Genomic DNA, 15,834 nt, shown 5'->3' with positions numbered 1-15,834 from the left:
TACTCCAGCTGCTCCCCTTGATAGTTAATATTGTCTTGATTATATCAATTCCTAGATATTATAGAGCTTCCAAAATGAGATGTATAGTCTATTAAATAAGCTTGGTTTAATTACCTATTGTGTAATCACCAAACAAAATGAAGAGTATTCATGTTACAGACTGTGATATGAAATTGGATGAAAAACTTTTAGCTGTTCCATAAGACATATATCTTGGAAAGACACTTTACATGGAAAATTAAGGATACCTAGAATGAATAGAAGGGAAATAGCAGGTTTGGTCATTTTTGAGAAATTGAGGAGAAGATGTCAAACTTCTTGAAAAACAAGTAAATCCTTTAAATCAATAGTCTTTTGATAATTCCAGAATGATATTCAATTACTCTGTGGCAAAAGTAAAATTGAAGAACAAAAGGAAAATAAAGATGCTTATGCTAAGTACTATGTGAATAGCTTAAAATATAGTGAAAGTAATGAATTACACAAGCAAAAAAATGTAAGTCATGTCATCAGTGAGTCAATCAACTATCATTTATCAAGCACCTACTATGTGGGAAAGATGCCTTATCAGAAAGGAAGTAGGTCAGACATGTGACAAGAATGAAAGAATAATTATTGGAGAGCCAATCAGCTCCACTGATAGACATGAATATTAAGAGATTCAGAGAAGAGGTGAGGGTTTGGAGAGGGAATCTTATGTATAGTATTTTTTTTCCTATGATAGTAAATGGATTATTTCTCACATACCCACACACACAAAAAAATCACAAATGTTGCTAGATTCTGATCTCCTGGAAAGAATGACCATATTGTAGAGATTACTTGTTGAATGAGTTCATTAATACAGCTTGATCTTGATTACTGAGGTTAATGAATCAAAGGAAGTCGGAGTATTCTTCAAATTTGTACTGTGTATTAACAATGGCTGATAGCAATTACCATATGGTATATAGTTATAACTCCAAATAGTGTCAATTCACATATACACAAAGACTTCATGAGATTCATTATTTGTACCAATATGGAAAGGACCTAGCTATATGACATCCAATGTATAAAATCATTAATATAACCTCTCAATTAAGGTTAAACTATTTACTTGTATAAATAGCACACTTTAGACACTGGAGACTTATTTGTATTGTATCAGAAATTCAGGCCATGATGTTATGCTTTGTCTTATATTTTGCCCATGCTTGCAATAACTTAGATATTACTCTCTGTGGGGCTCTGAGCAGGTCAATTCTCTTTTTGTCTCATTTTCCTCAAATCTACCTTGAAGGGTTTTTGTGAGAATCAAATGAGATATTTGTAAAACACATATCATAGTGGCTGGCACATATTAGGTTCTTTATGAATACTTATTCCCTTCTTTTACTTTCTCCTCATCTCTTAATTTCAGTCTCCAACTACCCTGACTTCCTTCCTAAATCAATTTAAGTGAAAGTTAATCTCAGAGAGAGTGACAATAGTGGAGAGTTGGAGACAAGGAAAGTTCTTTTTTTTTTTTTTGGTGAGGCAATTGGGTTTAAGTGACTTGTCCAAGGTCACAAAGGTCCTCCTGACTCCAAGGCTGAGCTTTATCTACTGCACCACCTCGATGCCCCCAACGAGGAAAGTTCTTGTGCACAAGTTAGGATTTGACAATGTATGCATTCTGTATGCATATCATTATGTGTGGGTTGTTTTCCCCCATTAGAAGGTAAGCTCTGTTATGGATGGAACACTGATTTTGCCTTTCTTCATAGGCTCAAAGTTTTGCATACAATCAGTACTTAACAAGTGCTTGTTAACTTACTCACCGACCTAGTGACCAATTGCATGTTTAAAGATAAGGGTAGAGAACAAATCAGGGATTATTCCAATGTTGTAGATTTCAGTGAGTTGAATGACAGTTGAGCCTTAAACAAAAATATGGACTTTGGAGAAAGAATGAATATGGTAGTCAAAGGGGATAGAAGACAACATATTATATCAACTTTAATCATTCCCTCAGAAAAGAACAAAATAAAAGTTTTCATATGTATATTGTTACTATTATCAATCTATAATTAAAAGAATCATTAAGAATATTAAAGTTTCTTTCTTTTATTGAATAGAGATCACATATATGTCACTTCAAGTTTTCTAAGTATTATGTCACTTGATCTTCACAATATCATTGTGAAGCAGGTCCTGGTATGATACCATTTTTTTTTTTCTGTTGGGGAAATAGATATCAGTAAGCTAACTATATATTACCAAATCATCAACATTTCTATATAATACCAATAGAAAGATAGAGAAAGAGAAATTCCATGAAAAACCTGCAGACAGTATAAAATATTTGAAATGCCACACACTAAGACAAACCCAGGAACTATATAAACACAATTACAAAATGCTTTTCAGAAAAAACAAAGATATAAATAATTGGAGAAATATTAATTGCTCACATATAGGCCAAGCCAATTCAATAAAACTAACAATTCTACCTAAATTAATTTATTTATTTGTAGCATATCAAAGTAAAAAAAGATTTATAGAGCTAGAAAAAGTATTAAAATTCATCTAGAAGAACAAAAAAATGAAGAAAATTAAGGAAATCAATAAAATATACGAAGAAATGAAGGTTAGCAGTACATATTTCAAAAAATGTTACAAATGAGCAATCATCAAAACATTCTTATATTTGCTATGATGGATCAATGGAATACATTAGGTGTACAATATACAAACATAAGTGATTAAGTCTAGCTTTTGATAAACCAAAAGCTCCAAGCTTTCAGGACAAGAAGTCACTATTTGACAAAAATTGCAGAGAAAATTGGGAAGCTGTTTGGCATAGAATAAAATTTCACACCATATGACAAAATGAAGTCAAAATGGGGGTAAATATAGAGACATCAGTTATGAAATCTTAAGCAAATTAGAGGAGAATGGGAAAATTTACCTGTTTATATATATATATATATATATATATATATATATATATATATATATATATAGAGAGAGAGAGAGAGAGAGAGAGAGAGAGAGAGAGAGAGAGAGAGAGAGAGAGAGAGAGAGAGAAAGGAAGAGTTTATGACTAAACAAAAGATAAAGAGGATTATAGGAGCTGAAACGGATAATTTTGATTTACCTGAAATTAAAAACAAATTGCACGAAAAAACAATGCAGCCAAAATTAAAAGGAAAACATGAAATAGGGGTGGAGGGATTACAGCTTGTATTTTTTTTCTTAAAAATGTCTCATTTCTCCAACTTAAAGTAAATTAAGCCAGATTTGGAAAAATAGGAAAAATTTCCCAATTCATAAATGGTCAAAAGTTATAAACAGGCAGTTTTCAGAAGAAGAAATCAAAGCCATCAATAATCATATGAAAACATGCTCTAAATTATTCATAATTAGAGGATTGCAAACCAAAACAACCCTAGGTTCTACCTCATACATATCAAATTGGCTACTGGGACCAAAAAGGAAAAAGACAAATGTTAGAGGAGATGGTGAAAAATAGGTACAGTCCATTTGGTCCAACTGTTTTGGAGAACAGTTTAGACCTATTCCTAAAAGGCTATCAAATTGTGCCTATCCTTTGATTCAGCAATACCACTACAAGATGCGTATGCCAAAGAGATCAAACAAAAAGGAAACAAGACCCAGATGTACAAAAATATTTATTACAATTCTTTTTGTTCTTCTTCTAACAAATATTAGAAATTGAAGTGATGTCTATTAATTGGGGAATGGCTGAATAAGTTATGGCATATGATTTTGTTGGAATACTATTGTGCTACAAGATATGATGAAGGTTTTGGTTTTGAAAAAAACAAACAAACAAAAACCAAACCAAACCAAACAAACAAACAAAAAACATGGCCAGACTTATATGAACTGATGCAAAGTGAAGTCAGAAGAACCAGGAGATCATTGTGCACTATAATAGCAATATTGTATTGATGATCAACCATGAAAAACTTGCCTTCTCTAATCAATATTCTAAGACAATTTCAAAGGACTCATGATGGAAAAATGCTGTTCACTTCTAGAGAGAGAACTGATGAACCATGCACGCAGATTGAAGCATGTCAATTTTCATTTTCTGTATTTTTCTTGCATTTTTGGAAGCAGTCTAATACTGTCTAACATATTTATGTTTTGCATGGAAAAAAAAAAAAGATTAATCCTTTTATCCCCCAATACAGTCTTTTATAAGTACTCCATGCTTGAATCCCAAGTAACATATAAAAAGAAAATGAGCAAACTAAAAAAAAAAAACCAGATGCTTAAGAAGATCAGAATTAAGGAAAACTTCAAAGGCTCAAGATTTTTTTTTTTGCATCAAATTTTGCACCTGATTTTTCTATTATTATGAAATGCTAGCTGAATTGAAATAGTGGAGATAATTTACATAATGTTGGCATTATGGGTCTTTTGAAGTTTTTTGAAGAAGATGTGTGTCCATCAGAAGAAAAATAAATACGAAAATCTCAAAAGTATTCATATGACTAGAGATTTATGTTTGGAAGGGAGTTCTAAGGTGATAACGAAGCCTCTTACTTTAACAGATTAGGAAAGTAGGGCCCATATAAGGAAAATTGTTTGAATTCCTCTCCTTCGAAACTAGTTCTGTTCCCACTCCAAACTGTATTTCGTTATTTCTGAGTCTCTATAATTCAAATTTAAATAATCCAGATTTAAAACAAGAAAATTATTATTTTTTACCCATTCTACTCTTTACTACAAGATAAGAACAGGAGGCAGAGTAAAGAGTATGTGATTCTTGATGCCAGTTTCTTTTATTTGTGTTTCCTGACATAAAAATTCCCACTTATATTGTGGGAGTCTAGCATTCCATTTCTTGGAAGAGTAAGTTTTAAGTCCCAACTTCGTCTAGGGTAGGCTAAGTTACCAAATAATTATGAGTAGTTCCAGACCACAGAGAATGCCTTTTCCATCTGACTAAACACAATGAAGGCATCCACTTTTCTCTATTGTGTTTTTCCAATAACAACATCCTTACTGAAAACAAAACAGAAACATTCCCAAAGAACCTGAAATTTTCTGTCTTCCCCTGCATTTCTAAAGACTCTGTACGCATTTAAAACTTCATGTGCATTTAAATTTACTCCACATAAAAATCAGCATTTACATAGTATTTATACATGATTCTTTAAAAAGTGCTTTCTATGCAGATATAATTTTCATACGATGAGTGTTTTGGGATACATGCATACATACACATATCCACACGTGGGTGTATATACACATATTATACATTTATACATATGCAAACATTAAAAGCCGGGTAATTCTTTATACCTTTTTTTTTCTCTTCTCTAAGTCAATATATTTGTAGGGAAAAGATAGAAATTGTATATGACAGTGATTGTTGATGATTTAAAAATAGTGTATGTATGTCATATCTGATTATGCATGTAGCTCATATTTTAATACTGTAAAAGTCTTACAAAATGACTGTGTACTGCTATCCTAATTTGTACTTCAGTATGCATTCATTAAGTACCTATTATGTACCAGATACTGCTACGTGCTGGAGATACTAAGAAAGGCAAAAGACAGTCCTTGCTGTCATGGAGCTCAAAGTCTTATGGAAGGGACAATATTCAAATACTATATTGCTGTTTAGTCATGTTTCAGTCATGTCTGACTCTTTGTAATCCCTTTGGGGGGTTTGTTGGCGAACATGTTGGAATGGTTTGTCATTTTCTTCTCTTGCTTATTTTACAGATGATGAATTGGGGCAAAAGAGGTCAAGAGATATGCCCAGGGTCACATAGCTAGCATGTGTGAGGCTGGATTCGAACTCATGAACATGAGACTTCCTGATTCTAAGCCCAGTACTTCATCCACTGCACTGCTTCACCACCCAAACAAATATACAAATAGGATAAATTAGAAAAAAAAAAGATAGCTTAAGGAAGGAACTATAGAATTAAGGGTTATCAGGGCAGACGTTCCACAGAATCAATGTCTTCAAATCATACTTTATTTGATGTCATTTCTCTCAACTACATTCAGTGACTACACAAAATAGTTGTTATTACTGCAGTTAAGCAATTTTCCTAGAATGTGTTACAAATCTCATTCAAAAAATATGAATACAGAAAAAAAATTAAGGAATTTTGTGCCAAATTCACCTTAGGGTTTTCAACAGTATTCTTTAGTGGAAATAAAGTGAAATAGCTTGTACAATATCTTAGTTTGAACAGCAATGACCTATATTTAAATTTATTGATGATGTGTTATCATGGATCAGTGTTTTGATTGTTTTAGAAAGCAGTGATGAAATCACAGTCTCCTAATTCTAGATATTATGATTTTGCAAAATTTTAAAACATTCACACAAATTTATTTATACTTTAATGTTATGAAATATTATAGAGGTAACTATAATGGTTTCATCTGAGAGGCAGTGCCAAGAATGCTGTAGAAAGGTGACTCAGTTGATAGAGTCCTGGGGCTGAAGTCAGAAAGAAATGAGTATAAATTTGACCTCAACAAATACTAGCTGTGTGAGCTTGAACAAGTCACTTAATTTCTGCCTCACCTAGAATCTGTGTTTGCAAAACAGAGATAGTAATAGAACCTAGCCCCAGATCAGAGGGATTGTTATGAGGATCAAAAATTATTGATTATTGTGAGGAATAAAACAGATGATATTTATAAAGTACTTAGCACACACAGTGCCTGGCACACAGTAGGTGCAATATCAAAGTTTGTTATAATTATGGTTACATAATGTCAAAAGACCTGTGACTCACTACATGTACTTCTCTTGGGTGAGTCTAACCTGTTTGTACATCAGTTTCTTCACTATAAGTTCATAAGAAACTTTCATCATGTCTATTATGGGTCAAGTATTATTCTAAGTACTTTGCAAATATTATTGCCTTTGATTCTCACCTTGGGAAATTATTGCTATTTGAGATTTGAAGAAGCTTAGGCAGACAGTAGGTAGGTGACTTGACCAGAGTCATACAGCCAGGAAGTGTCTGAGGCTGAATTTGAACTCATATATTCCTGATTCTAGGCCCCCAAATTAAGTAATTTCAAGTCTCTGGGGAAAGGTAACAAAGCTGAGGCATTTTGTTGAAATAATAAATTGATATGCAAATCTTCACTACATGAAAAGTTTTGGTAAAGCTTACATTGCTTAATTTTTCTAGAACCATAGAATTTTACAGATATAAGGGAACTTAGAAATTATCTAGCCCATCCTCCTTATTTTGCAAATGAAGAAACTAAGGTTTGAGATGTCCAAGATGACAGATGTCTGGCAAGTGTGACTGTGTTTCTGATACAAGTTTAGTATTTATTTCTCTCATGAGGCAGCAAGTTGGCCCAGTGGGTAGACTGCTAGGACTGGAGTCAGGAAAACCTAAGTTCAAAATCTGTCTTCATATACTTAACCAGCTGTGTGACCTTGGACCGGTTCATATACCTTCTGTCTGCTTCTGTTTTTTTTAACTCTGAAATGGTGCTAATAATAGCACCTACTTTGCAAAGTTATTGTGAGGATCCAAGGAGACATTATTATAAAGCATTTAGCACAGTGCATGTCACATAGTGGATATATATGTGCTAGATATTATTGTTATTATTTATTACTTTGGTTTGCCACTCAGTCTTCACCTAAGCAAGGCTGAAATAAATAGGCTAAAATTATAATGATACTAGATTAGAATGTTCACAACATAAATTATTTATAGACATTATTACAGATAATTTAAATCTGCTTGTTAAAATTCCTTTGAATACCTAGCCAGCCATTCAAAGTTTTCAGAATAGTAGATCGAGGATGCATCTTCTGAGAAGACTCATTTAATTTGTTCGGGATATATATTTTGTTTTGTTTTGTGTTCTTTCCCTTTCTGACTCTTTATTATATTTATATATATATATATATATATATATATGTAGATATATATATATATATATATATATATATAATATATATATATATATGTAGATAGATAGATAGATAGATGTAGATATAGATATAGATACATAGATATAGATATCTTGTTTCCTTCATATACAATTAGCAGGAAGCAGTTGTTTTACTTGTAGCATCTTAAATCTAATTGTGCTATTTTCCCATGAGAAAAGAATGTTTACCTCATCCAAGTACTTTCACACAGAATTGTACCAAGCTAGATCCTCTTGATTCTCTCTATTAATATCCAGAGCTAATAAAATATGTAAAGAATATTATAATTCTTGCTTAGAAATAACCATTAATAGGAAGAAAGAAGTGTCAGCTCTTCCTTTTCCCCAACAGCAGCTTCTAGAAAGTATTGATTACTGATACCACTGTTAACCTCTTTATGAAGCCTAAGGTCAATTGCCTTATTAAGGAATCTAGTTAATTCCTAAGGGGTATCAATGAACATGAATATTAAAAGCTTTAGATTTTAAGCAGAATTATTCAAGTAGGTAAAATGTGTCTTCAAATAAATTCCTTTTGAGCAGTTTCAGTTCAATTTGGTTCAGTTCAATTCAGTTCAGTCTAATTCAGTTCTATTCAAAATCATCCAAAAATCTGTAAGTGCTGTGCTGGGTATTGAGAGAAATACCAAGGAAAATAAGACAAGGTCCCTGGCCAACAGGAATTTGACATAGAAGAGTTTCCCCTTCTAAGATCTGCTTACTTCTCTCTCACCCACTTAAAACACTAATATTAGCGAAAGCAGTCCATTATTCTTATAGGGTAGGATCTCACAATTGGTCATTTTATCCTTCCTTACCTCACATTAGTATTTGTTTGCGTCCTATGACCATTTTTACAGTACTTCCTTCTCTCTCACTTTCAGGTCACAACCACTTTATCTGAATCTGATAAAATCATCCACCTTAAGAATATGCTATCATATTTCTATAAACTACACACATTTTGGCATTTCAGACCATAACCTGTTAAGAGAGACATGAGAAGTGCATACAGAATAAAGCCTATGAGAGTAGGGTGAGGGATCTAAGTCATGCCACACAAGGATCTGTTGAAGGACTTGGAAATGTTTACCTTGAAGGAGAAGAGATATGGGGTTGGAAGTGGTGGGGAAGAGCAGCTAGTAATTTGTCTACTGTTATTTTAAAGTGCTCTCAGATGAAAATTAAATTATGTGTATCTTCTTTAGCTCTAGAAAGGAAAACTAAGAGCAATGGTGAGACATTTTTGATAGGTAGCTTGATTGAAAGATTATAGAATTATGGCTATAGAAGCAAAAGAGGTCTTGGCATCTTAGATCTTAGCATGTATCTAATCCTATTCCACCAAGAGAATATGAGGCACAGCAATGCTAAATATGTTGCCTAAATTCATATACGCAGAAAGTGGCAGTCTGAATTTGAACTCAGATTCTCCAATTCTCAGTCTAGAATGCTTTTGCACTGAACTACCCTGACTCAAACAAAAGCAAACAAAAATTCAACGACCTTCTCTTCCTCCAGATTAAAGGTGAACCATAGTTGAATGAACTCCTTTAGTGAATCTCTACCAATAAGAGACTTCAAATAAAGACTAAACGAATATTGACTGGGGATGCCTAGATGAGATTCTTGTTCAGTTATGAGTTGGACCTGACAATCTCTACGGTCTCTTCCTATGTTGAGACTCTAGGCTCTTAATGGCCGTCTGGACAGAATGCCACAATCCAAATGGCTGACTCCAAGGAATTTCAGTCACCCTGTTATGAAAGTAGGGGAAATGTTTCTCATTTTTTGGGTTTTCAAGGCATATTCTCTAATGGATTGCCTCCTTTTAACTTATAAAGTTGTGCTCTCTCTTAGCCAAACCATGTGTGGTAATAAACTGTACAACATCCCTACCTCAATTAAACTACTTGATTAAAAGTCATGTGGTTTAGATTACAGGATGCAACTCAGCCCCACTCTCCCAACATTCCCCTTCAAAAAAAATTTAAAATAAATCCTCAAATTGAATTTTGGAGCTGCAGAGCAAACAAAATGTAAGGGTAACATATCTATATCTATATCTATATCTATATCTATATCTATATCTATATCTATATCTATATCTATATCTATATCTATATCTATATCTATATCTATATCTATATCTATGTCTATGTCTATGTCTATGTCTATGTCTATGTCTATGTCTATATCTATATCTATATCTATATCTATATCTATCTATATATCTCCATATACACATACACATATTATATATTATATATATATATATATGTATATATATATATAATATGTGTGTGTTTATGTGTGTGTATACATATATGTATATGTGTGTATATTTATATGTATGTATGTATGTATATATGTATATTCCCATCGAAGACAATGTAGGAGGTCAGCATGAGAGATCTGTGACTCGGGGTGAGTGGTCTGCCTTGAATGAACACAGTAGGAGCAGAAATGCCAAGTGGGCTTTGGAAGTGACTGCGACAATTACAGCTTCAGGAACTTTCAGCCAACATAGACTGTTGGACAACTGTCAGAAAGGGATTACAGGTGAACTTTTGCTGGCACTGGGAACCAGTGGTTCTAACTGGCAAATCTATTACCCATATGCAGTTCTAGATCTCAGTATCAGGATAGAGAGGAGCATTTGTGGTGCTTCATAAGGGAGCAGGGGACAAGGTCACAGTTTTAATGCCAAGAGAAGCACTAGCACTTGAGGTTGCTGGGGAACAGGAAACCTGATCACACTTCCAGGGCCAAGAGTAGTGATCCCTCTTGAAGTCTCAGAAGAGAAGGCCCATCTTAGTAAATAATAGAGAGTAGACCAGGAGAGCAATGAACACACCACTTCCCAGATCACAACAACATGGAAGCACTGAGAATTTTCAGATACCCCAAACTAGGTCTGAAAAAAGCAGCACGAAACAAAAACAAAAACAAAAGCAAAAACAAAAACAAAAAGCCTAAAGCTTGGGATGGTGCCTCACCATTCCCAGGTGAGTAGAGCCAAACTTTAACATAAAGTTCAAAGTCAAAAATAGTCTGGGAAAGTGAGAAAGCAATGACATTGAAAGCACTTTACCATAAAAATCTATGACACTGGAAAGGAATACCAAGATGAAGATAACAATATGAAAACAGCTATGACCAAAGCCTCAAAGAACACAAGCAAAATGAGAATTCGTAGAAGAGTCAAAGAAAGAGATAAAAGCAGTGGAGGAAAAACGTACAAAAGAATAAGAGTGATAGAAGAGAATTATGAAAAGAAGAATTAACAGCTTGGTAAAAGAGCCCCCAAAATAATGAAGAATATAATACCTTAAAAGAAAGTTCTTCCATTTTAGGTCCATTCACTTTTTTTCTTTTATTAGGGGATGAAGGTATAAATTATCTTCTCTTAGATGTACTACAGTTTGCATTATTAGAATTGATTGGCAAAGGGTTATCCCTTTTCCCTTGCCCCCTAACATGTCCCCTTCATGTCCTTTTCTTTAACACAGAAATTCAAAGAAATAGACATATCCAAAGTATAAGGGACTTGTCCCTTTTCTTGATCCTGATGACCAAAGTCTAATGCATCCTTTATTCCAAATTAATTCAGTTTGATGCAGTGTATCAAATGTGTCTAATAGTATACAGGTAATATTATGCACATAATATTTTTATCACCTGTGATATTGTCAAAGTGAATAATACTCATTAATCTAGTATACAAAACTTCCTTGTGGAACACGTGGGTTTTATCATCTCAATCATATAGCCAAGAAAACACAGATGTGGCCCACCTAGTAGTAACAAACCTCGTGATTTTCGTTTAAATTTGGTCCTTGCATCCACCACACCTCTCATGGTGCTTGTTACCTAGTAGGCACTTAATAAGTGATTTTTGATGTATTGATGGTGTATGACAGGGTAGTGTTGATGTAAATTATCAAGGTAAGGAAATGAAAGAGATATACAAAGTAATTGAGGAGTGGGAGGTGGAGGGAGAAAACTATTAACTTTGGAAGATAAGTAAAAGGCCTTATGTAGGAGATGGAATTTGAGCTGGTCTTCTAAGAGAGATTTAAAAATGAAGAGATAAGGAAAAGGAGAATTACAGAATGCGCAGCAGCTGGTACAAAGGCAGAGAAATACAAACGAGCACTAGACTTGTGATTTTACTCATATAGGTTACTCTGCAGAGAGGAAACTTACCCTACCAATGCATGTTAGTGGCATTGTCATGTTTTGTAGTCATAGGGAATTTCCTAGAGAACCCAGAGGTTAAGTGACTTGTCCAGGTCATACAGCCAATACATAACTGAGACAGAATTTGAACCCAAACTAGGTGGTGTGATGGATAGAATTCTGAGCCTGACCTCAGAAAGACCTGGGTTCAAATCCAGTCTCTGATACTAATTGCATGACCTTAGGAAAGTCATTTAACCTTAGCTTGCCTCAGTTTTCTCAACTGTAAAAGGAGTGATAATAATAGTACCTACCTCGCACAGTTGTTGTGAGGATAAAATGAGATTAAAAACTGTAAAACACTTAGCACCTTGCCCAGCACATAGTGTTATATAGATGTAGATTATTAATATTATCATTATTATTGTTATCATCATTATTATTATTACCATTATTATAAACTTTGAGGTAAGTTATAAATCCACTAAGCCATGCTGGTTCAAAGATATCACATGTAAAAAGGTGGAGCAAGGAAATGGAAACACCAGATGTAATGAATGGTAGAATGTATTATGGGAGGTTTTGTTGTGGTTTTTCAATTGTTTCAGTCATTTCCAACTCTTTGTGAGTGGGGTTTTCTTAGAACATACTAGGACGGTTTGTCATTTCCTTCTCCAGCTCGTTTTACAGATGGGGAAATTGGTAAGTGGCTTGACAAGGTCACAGAGCTAGGAAGTGTCTATTGCCATATTGGAACTCAGGAAGATGAGTCTTCTTGATTCCAAGCTTGGAACTGTATCCACTGTACCACCTAACTTCATGATGTGAGATAGTGTGAAATAAGGCTGAATGAAAACTTGTGAAGAAACACTAACCAAGGAAAGTGATAAAACTTATCTATGTCAACCCTATTAGCTGTAAATGATTCCTTGTACAGGATTCAGGTAGATAGAGGGCAAGGTGAGGATGAGGAGAGCAGTCAGGCTCCACCAGTAATGGAATTAACGAGGAGGACAGTGCCACATTGGTTGTCCTCCTTTGTTGTCAAAGAGTACCAAAGCGATACTACTATGTTAAGGTCAAAGTACAGTGTGTCCAACTATAGCTGGTCAGACCAATATGAGCTCACAAGGAGTGGAGAGATCTCTAAATTTATACGCCTCACATTTCCCTTGAGCTTTTGCAATTGCTGCTGCAATTCTGCTTTGCTCACGGAGCACAACACCATCTCGGATGCAGGCATGCCGTGCTGGGCCAGTGTCTCCCATGTCTCACAATCAAATCCGAAGTTTTCAGAGAGACCTTGGGAGTGTTCTTATATCACTTCTTCTGAACCCTTTGTGAGTGCTTGCCTTGTGTGAGTTCTCTGAAAAAAAAATAGTCTTTTAGGCAAACAGTGGTGGCTAGCCCATCAAAGTTGTGTTCTCTGCAGTAGAGTTTGAATGCTTGACATTTCAGCTCAAACACCCAGTACCTTATCTTGCCAAGTGATCCTCAGAATGTTCCTAAAACAACACGAATGGAAGAGATTATTTCCTGGCATGGCACTGGTATGCTGTCCAGGTTTCACAGACATACAAAAATGAGTTCAGCACAACAGCTCTATTGACCTTTAGTTTAGCAGGCATTCTGGGGAAGCTAGGTGGCACAGTGGGTAGAGTGCTGGGCCTGGAGTCAGGAAGCCTCATCTTCATAGGATCAAATCTAGCCTCAGGCACTTATGAGCTGTGTGATGCTGGGAAAGTGACTTAGCCCTATTTGCTTCAGTTCCTCATCCGTAAAATGAGTTGGAAGATGAAATGGCAAACCACTTCAGTATCTTTGCCAAGAAAACCTCAAATGAGGTCATGAAGAGTCATATACAATTGAAACAACTGAACAACAATAATGTCAGAACAAACTAGGCCTCAGAAGAAAACTTAAGTGTTATGTCATTTATGTTACAATTGTTTCCAATTCTTAAAACAAGAAATATCTTTCAGGATTACATGCTACATATCCACATTCTGTCAGGGAATGTTAAAAGTGCTGAATTTAGATGCAAAGAGAACTGGCTGAGTCAAACTGAAACTGAAAGTTAATCTGCCAGATAGAAAAGTGGAAAGAGTATAGGCCTTAAAGGCAGGTGGACCTGAGTTCAAATCCAGCCTCAGATATTAACTGTATGACCTTGGGCATGTCACCTCACTCTGTTTGTCTCAGTTCCCTCGTGTGTCAGATGAGCTGGAGAAGGAAATAGAAAACAAGCATCTTTGCCAAGAAAACCACAAATGGGGTCATGAAAAGTCTAACAGGATCAGGAAATTGTTTCAGTGCTTTACTACTCAAAATAGTGAAAATAATACCTGCGATAGCTACTATTCTGGTTGTTTGGAGGTTCAAAGAAGAGCCTCACAACATTACACATCTAATGTATATATTATTTCTATACCTTTCTACATTCGTATGAATTAATTTATATTAAACCCTTTGGAGCCTTTATGACATTATGTGTATCAGCTCTTCGTGTAATGCCAGCCATGTTATGGACGCTCATTAGGTACTAAGCACAATGGAACTCTAGATACTTTCTCCTAAATAATTTTATTTTAAAAGTCTGATGCAAGACATTGGAGATTAGGAATGGGGCATGATTTTGCAGTGGTTTCCAGATAATAGACTCAATCATCCGCTTTACTCTGTCAGCGTGAAGAGCCCTTGGTATAGCATTTGAAGACAAATCCTTTCCAAAGGTGTTGCACATTGAATTATTGCTCTAGCAAAAGCAAATACTGGTTTGCCTTTCATGAGATTTTCTACAATTGGGGGGAGCGTTGCAACAGCCAATTACTCATTTAAAATGGATTATATTATCAGCCTTCAGGAGAGAAAGAATAATCAGTGTCATAGGAGAAAAGAATCAGTGTTTATTCTGCTTTTACAAAGAACATATTTCCACATTAGTCATGCTGTGAAAGAAGAAAGAACAAAAGGGAAAAGTCATGGGAAATAAAAATTTTAAAAAAAGAAAGTGAAAATGGTATGCTTTGATCTGTATTCAGAGTCCATCAGTTCTTTCTCTGGACATGGATAGCATTTTCCAACATGGGTCTTCTGGAATTGTCTTGGATCATTATATTGCTGAGAAGAGTTAAGTGAATCCTAATTGATCACTGTACGATACTGCTGTCACTGAGTACAATATTCTCCTGGTTCTACTCACTTCATTCAGTATCAGTTCAAGTAATTTGGTTCCAGATTTTTCTGAAATCTGCCTGCTCATCATTTCTTATAACACAACAGTATTCCACAACATTCATACACCACATGTTTAGCCATTCCACAACTGATGGGCATTCCCTCAATTTCTCTTTCCTTGCCAACATATAAAGAGCTGCTGTAAATATTTGTGTACATATAGGTCTTTTTACTTTTTCTTTGATCTCTTTGGGATGCAGATCTAGTATTGGTATTGCTGAATCAAAGCATATGCACAGTTTGATTGCTCTTTTGGCATAGTTCCAAACTGCTTCCCAGAATGGTTGGATTAGTTCACAACTCCATCAACAATACATTAATGTGCCAATTTTCCCACATCTTTTCCAGTATTTATCATTTTCCTGTTTTGTTATGTTGGCCAATCTGATAGGTGTGAGGTGGTACTTCAGAGTTATTTTAATTTTCATTTCTCTAATCAAAAGTGGTTTAGAGCATTTTTCATATGACTATAGATAGCTTTGA

The sequence above is a fragment of the Phascolarctos cinereus genome, unplaced genomic scaffold (assembly GCF_003287225.1).
Source record: "Phascolarctos cinereus isolate Bilbo 61053 unplaced genomic scaffold, phaCin_HiC Scaffold_9;HRSCAF=440, whole genome shotgun sequence".
NCBI classification, from domain to species: domain Eukaryota; kingdom Metazoa; phylum Chordata; class Mammalia; order Diprotodontia; family Phascolarctidae; genus Phascolarctos; species Phascolarctos cinereus.
This window is presented reverse-complemented; position numbering follows the sequence as displayed.